Here is a 7,262-nt window from a genome sequence, read left to right as displayed (position 1 = left end):
TTGGCATTAGGAGCACTCTCCTCCTTTTCCTTTTGAAGATGCTTAGGAGGAGATGGGGGTTGGTTATCTGGAAGCACTCTTCCAGAATTAAGGTTGATTTCTTGAATTTCCACAGCATAGGTAGGGTAGGATGTCTCTCCACTATAGACCTTTTGTGCATGTTGTTGAACACTGGAGAAGGTATGTTATTTTCATTTACTTTGTTATCTTTTCTTCAAAACTCACAATCTTTTCACATCATGAGCTAGGCATATGACAAAATAATATGATAAAATCTAGAAGATTTATATGTAATGTGAAAGAACTAATAATTACCCTTTTTCTATGCAGAAAGAGGAGAAAACGGAAGACTGTCATCTCAAAGGAAAGAACGAGACCAAGTTAAATGTTGTCCCTTTGGCAGGGAACCGTGTTCAAACAAGGCGATCCAAATTGGAGCGTAACAACCAGAAAAAGTAAAAGGAGATCTCCAATCGGCACAAAAGAACAAGAGGATAACTGCGAACTAACAGCTTGGCGAATCACTAGGGATCACTATATTAACAATCCTCTGCATTGTTGATATCGCTGCTTGACTGTTATAAAAAGGGGTAGCACTGTTAGCTTGGGGGGAGAGAGAAAATTTGTTATTTTTATGAGATTATTCTTGGTACTTGAACTTTGATAATCAACTCTCTTTGAAGAGATATCCATTGAAACTCTGTTTAATGTTTTAATATAAAAACCTGGTTGTTGTTCTATCATTGATTCTGGAGTAGCCTTAAGCAGTGAGTCCCTGGAGGCTAAGGGCCCCGCCCTAGTGGAACACTTGCTCCTGTACCATATTCCTGATTCATGTGTGGTTTGACTACTTTCATCTACTCTTTTCAGTAATCTGATGTACTTTATTGTTTTACATATCAGCTATGTTATATACACTTGACTAAGTAATGTTATTATCTGCTACAAGAATGCTATGTTTTGTATCGCACTGTTGTTTCTTTCGACAATTGATATAACATTGCTATTCCTTACAGATTGCCATTCGATTACAGATTAACCACGCTGTATGTTTCTAAATCGATACTACTGTATGATTTATTCTTAAATTGTGACTGCTATTTATTCAGGATTGTTGCTCCGTTACAATTGTTGTTACTTTATAGCTGTTATTCATGCGTATTGTATCGAAGCTTAGATTATTGTTCCTTTTATTGTTAGGTGTGTCACATGTTTAACTTGGGTTGTTGAAAATTCAGATTTAAGTTGCTATTCTATACTTTATTTCTGATAATTCTTTGTTCCATTTATGTTTGTTGTTCAATTCAAAGTCTGTTACTTAATTCCTATAGATTATAAATATTGTTGCAATCAATTCCGTAGGTTAAGGTTTTTCTATTCAATCATGTTTATAGAGATAGTTGTTGTTCCATTTCTTGTATTTGAAGATCATCATTGCTTTGGTGTGTAGAAGGTCTGAGACTGTAGTGAACATTGACATACGCTGTCTAGTTCCTAGTTCGATGATCCTTCCTTTGAGTGCCTTCTTTATTGCGTCAGTTTATAGAGGGAAGAGTTACCATTATTGTACCCTTGACTGATAAATTGTTGTAGCTTTCTGAACGCATGATTTGAGTCCTAGGTTTCTTTTTGCAAGTAGATTTCATTCCAAGCATCCGTTTACTCTTGTATTGAGAGCACTATACTACTAGCATTACTTTGACAAATGACCACCTCAAACTGAGTACACTCTTTGAGATAACAAATCGTTCCTCGATTGACAATTAATATAGGGTAAATAGACGTGAAAAAGAACCTTTTTACTACTCGACATTTTGGCACCATTGTTGGGGAAGAGTGTAGCCATTTGTTTCTTTTCCAGAGTAGTGTAAGAACCTGCTAGGAGAGAATTGGGTTTTAAAAACAGAAGGTAAGAACCTGCGTGTGGAGCATGTAATAGCCCTGCTCCCCTGCCCTCTTTCCTGCAGATTTGTTGCTATTTTGTTTTGGGTAGAAATTAGAAGTTGATTTGTGTGCATGACTAAGAAAATAAAGCCAGAAAATAATCCTAAACCTCTACCCAAGCCTGATAAATCTAGGGGGCCGGTGACCCTTGGCTGATCAACCTTTATAGATGAAATCCTTAAGAACGCAGAATCTCAGACTTCAGTAGGGCCTAGAAAAGTTACTTCTAGACAACCTACTAGTTTCCTTAAGGCCATAGGATCACCATCTATAGCCTTTGTTGAGGTGCATAGTCACACCGAAGAACAATATTTTCGAGTTGAGAATTCCAGCCCAAAATCATTACGAAAAGGGAACCTTAGCAACCACTGTGAAGGGAGAGGAGAAACCAGGGAAACTGAAGAACCAAGATCTCCTCTTGGGATAATCCTGCCATTAAGTAGGCCAGATAAGTGAAGTGCTGCAAAAATATTCCATAACGAAGTTGAATAACCTCAAGAGCCAAAATCCCCCTAGAAATTAGGAACTGTCATCATCACAGATGAAGGAAGTGCTATTAAGGTCATTCCTATTGAAGCCAATCCCCCTCGTCAGCCTAGGAATACCCTCCTAGACATCCCAGAAGATTATTGGCACATATTTGACAAAATGGCCCAAAACCAGCCAAACACCCAAACTTCTACATTGCAATATCCCATTTTGGACATTGCAGTTAATGGTCCTATGAAAGAAATTCCTCTCCAGCATATCCCTACATTTCATGGCCTTACATCAGAAGATCCGGATGCATTCTTGTTTGAATTTGATGTGTTGTGTAGAGGTTATGACTATACTACTGATCCACAAAAACTGAAATTATTTCCCTCTACATTAAAAGGGGCTGCTTTAAGATAGTTTATGGAGTTGGGTGGTGGTGTTATAAATAACTGGGATCAAATGAAAGAGTTTTTTCTAAAAAAATACCAGGATTACTGCAGGTCTAGAGAGTTGAAAGATGAAATATTTCAGATGGCGGCTAGACCAAATGAAACATTAGAAGAATATGTTGAGCGTTTTCAGTATAATATTCAAAGAGCTCCTTATGCATCATTACCCTTACCTGATAATATATTGAAAACATCATTAATTATAGGAATGAAGGAAAAATGGATTGAAACGCTAAATATTATGGGAAAAGGAGATATTTATCAGGAACATTTTGCTGACATTATTAATTTATGTATCAGGAGTTCAAGAGGCAACACAAGAATAAAACCAACAGAACATGATCAGTTTACAGGAGATAACAAAATTTCTGCAGAAGGAGTAACTCATGCAGAAATTGGAAATTTAATAGAAAATTTCAAAACCGACATATTGGGGACTCTAACAACGCAACTTGATATTATGCAGGCCAAGCAGAAACAAGCAGAGGTAGAACAAAATCTAGCAATCTTATGTCCCAGGTGCAGAAAGAAACATAGCCACAAAGAATGTCCGTTAGATGCGGTACAAGTTTGCACCATTTTTACAAAAGACCATTCTACAGAGAGCTATCCCTCACTTCCTAGATTTAAAGCAGTATACAAGGAAGCAGAAAAAGAGCGAGAACCAGTGTACCTACTTAGTCAGTGTCGTCAATGGCAGCCGCGACAATCAGGTATGTTCTCCGATCCAGCTTCTTCTTTTCAGCCTCCACAATATCATGCTCAACAATATAATACTATGTGGGAAAATCAACCTCCATTCTCAAATTTGTCACAACAACCATTTCCTTCACCATCGCCATGGCTGAATCAAGCAAGTCAATCCCATTCGCCAAATTTTCCCTATACCCCACCATATTGGCAAAACAATGTATATCCAGCGCAATGGTTCCCTCCTACTTCACAAAGTCAAGCCTGGCAGACAAAATGGCAAAGACCAATGAATCAGCCAGTAGGAACCATTCTGCTCCCTTAGCCTACGTTACCAACATTACAACAAACCCCCCAGTCTAACTTAAGACCGCAACTCCCAGCCCAACCCAACCCTAATCCGAATAACAGGCCGGTCCAATCTATTCAAATAATTGAAACACTAGAGATAGGAACCGATCTAAGGGAGTGTAATGACCTTCAATTAAGATCTGGGTGCATCATTGAAACAGAGGGAGATAAAACTGCTCAAGTTGAAAATCAGTTACCTATAGAACAACCACTACAAGAAGAGGATGTGATCAGACAGCAAACTCATAATCAAGTAATCACATTTTCTCCTGCATTCCTAGAATGATTAATTATACCTCAACCTATACAACATCCTGATTTTGACATTCGGGGAGAACTTAAAAATCTATACATAAAAATTCCACTCCTCTAAGCCATCCAAGACATCCCAATATATGCAAAGACCATCAAAGAGCTATGTACTAAAAAACCAAGGAGGAGAATAACAAATAACCCAACAGTCGAAGTAGTTGGCACCCTGTCTGACCTATTATCAAGAAAAAAAACACCCATTAAATATGAAGACCCACGAAATTAAATAGTAACAGTACAAATCAATCGGCAAACTTTTGCAAATGCCTTAGTTGATTTAGGGGCTGCAATTAATATCCTAACAACCACCACTTGTCAAAAACTAGGCATTACATCAGTAGAACCAACCTCCACTTTATTGGAACTAGCTGACTGATCTGTGGTTAGGCCAGAAGGCACACTACATGATGTCATGGTATCCATTGATTCTTGGGAGTATCCTGCCCACTTTATGATAATAAACCCAAAAATCTGACTTGATGGACATCCATTGATTTTAGGCAGACCTTGGTTTGCAACCGCTGACGCTTATATTAGCTACCAACAAGGTAGTATGACCATAACTAGAGGGGCTAATATCAAGAATCTAGCCTTGTATCATCCAACCCAGGAAAGTGCCACAATAATGAAAACTAACAAACATCCTGTATTATACCCCACCGAAAAAATTAGATCCCCATTAACCATAGAAGATGCCCTCGATTTCAAACATCAAACAGAGGATGATGTCATTAAAAGCTTTCTTAGCCAGACTAAATCTAGATCCCACATATAATGTCATATGATAGAAGCAACATTTGGCAATGAATTAGAAGAAGATCCTCTCAAAGATACTCAAGATCAAACAATACCTACTACCTCTGTATCAAATAGCAAAACTGTATAAATTGAGCCAGGAAAAGCTTTAAACATTAATGGCAACCTGACTCCAGAACAAGAACACAAGCTAATCTAGCTACTGATAAAATACAAAGAAGTATTTGCATGGAATTATCCTGACATGAAAGGAATTGGTCCCCAGTTATGTACACACCACATTTACATAGAAAAGGATGCAAGACCTGTTCGCCAACCACAAAGGAGACTTAACCCTCACCTAAGAGACATTGTAAAAGCTGAACTTCAAAATAGATGTGAACTTTATATACCCTATCTATGATAGCAAATGGTTCTCTTCGCTTGTAGTGGTAGCAAAGAAGAATGGAAAATGGAAGATTTATGTAGATTATAGAGAATTAAATAAAGCAACACAAAAATACAACTTTCCCCTTCCATTCGTTGACCAGGTATTAGATACGTTAGCAGGAAAGAAATTCCTTTTTTTCTTGGATGGCTTCAGTGGATACAATCAAATTCAGATTGCCCCTGAAGACCAAGACAAAACTACTCTTACCTGTCCTTGGGGAACATTTTCCTACAGAGTTTTACCTTTTGGCCTATGCAATGCCCCTGCTACATTTCAAAAGGCTATCCTCAATATCTTTTTAGATTTAATAATTGAAGGGCTTGAAGTATATGTGGATGATTTTACACCATACGGAGAAGATTTTGACCGAGCATTAGACACACTAGAGAAAGTGCTGCAGCGATGCATTTCCACCAGGCTCTGTCTGAGCCATGAAAAATACTATATGATGATGACTGAAGGACTTATTCTAGGCCATTATATTTCAGAAGCTGGAATACAAGTAGATTCGGCCAAAATTCAAATAATTTTGTTAATACCTACTCCTACCACTCAAACAAAGGTACACAGTTCTCTTGGATTTTTTGGTTATTATAGAAAATTTATAGAACATTTTTCTCATATTCATGCACCATTATATGTACTGACAAGGAATGTTGACTTTGTTCGGACAGAAAAATGTGATCGCGCTATTGAGAATCTGGAAAAGCTTGTGTCAACAGCCCCAGTACTCTGAGGACCAAATTAGGACCTGCCATTTCAAATTTCATCAAATGCTTCGGACACAGCTATTGGAGTAGTCCTTGGGCAGGAGAAAGATAAAAAACCATATGCAATTTATTATATTAGCAAAAAATTGTCTCCTGCTAAATTGAACTATACTGTGACTAAAAAGGAATTTTTAGCTATAATACATGCCCTCAATAAATTTAGGAATTATATCACTGGATATCCTGTTATTTTATATAGAGATCACTCTTCCATAAAATATTTAGCAAATAAACCAATCACAAATGGTAGAGTAACTAGATGCTTGATTTTATTGCAGGAATTTGATATCACAATAAAGGACCGACTGGGAAAAGAAAATCTTGTAGCTTATTTTCTCTCACGAATGCCAAAACCAGTGGATGCAGCAGCGGTCGAAGATCAATTTCCAAATGAACATTTGTTCACTGTTACTGTTAAAACACCCTGGTATGTTGATGTTGCAAATTATTTAGCAGTAGGCAAATTACCGAAACATCTGACCCCCAATGAACGAAAGCAAATTGCCCAACATAGTACTCGATTTTCTTGGATTGGGGGCTACCTGTTTCATACAAGGGCATATATGTACATTAGGAGATGCATCCGTGAAGATGAAATTTTTGACATCTTGAAAGCTTTTCACGATGGACCATGTGGTGGAAACTTCGCAGATTGGAGAACTAGTCACAAGGTGCTACAAACAGGGTATTATTGGCCCATGATCTTCAAAGATGCAAAGAAGTTTGTTCAAGCTTGTGATAGCTGCCAAAGAGCAGGACGCCCTGGACAGGCTGATGAAATGCCCCTGAACCCACAGCTAGTTATTGAACCATTTGAATGATGGGTGCTTGATTTTTTGGTACAATTAACCCATCGTCAAATCAGAAAACATATATTCTAGTGGAAACAAAATATGTCACCAAATGGGTTGAAGCAGAGGCATTTCCGAGAGCTACAAAGGATTCTATCATACAGTTCATGTTCCACATATTTGTACCATATGGCCTTCCAAGAGATATAATTACATATGGAGGACCTCAGTTTGCTAGTAATAAAATTGCTGCCACACTAAAAAACTATCATATTCAACATAAAATTACTAC

The sequence above is a fragment of the Pinus tabuliformis genome, chromosome 8, assembly GCF_031772625.1.
Source record: "Pinus tabuliformis cultivar Carrire ecotype Pingquan chromosome 8, CPIR1, whole genome shotgun sequence".
Taxonomy (NCBI): domain Eukaryota; kingdom Viridiplantae; phylum Streptophyta; class Pinopsida; order Pinales; family Pinaceae; genus Pinus; species Pinus tabuliformis.
The sequence above is the reverse complement of the archived record's forward strand: the minus strand, read 5'-3'. Positions refer to the sequence as shown.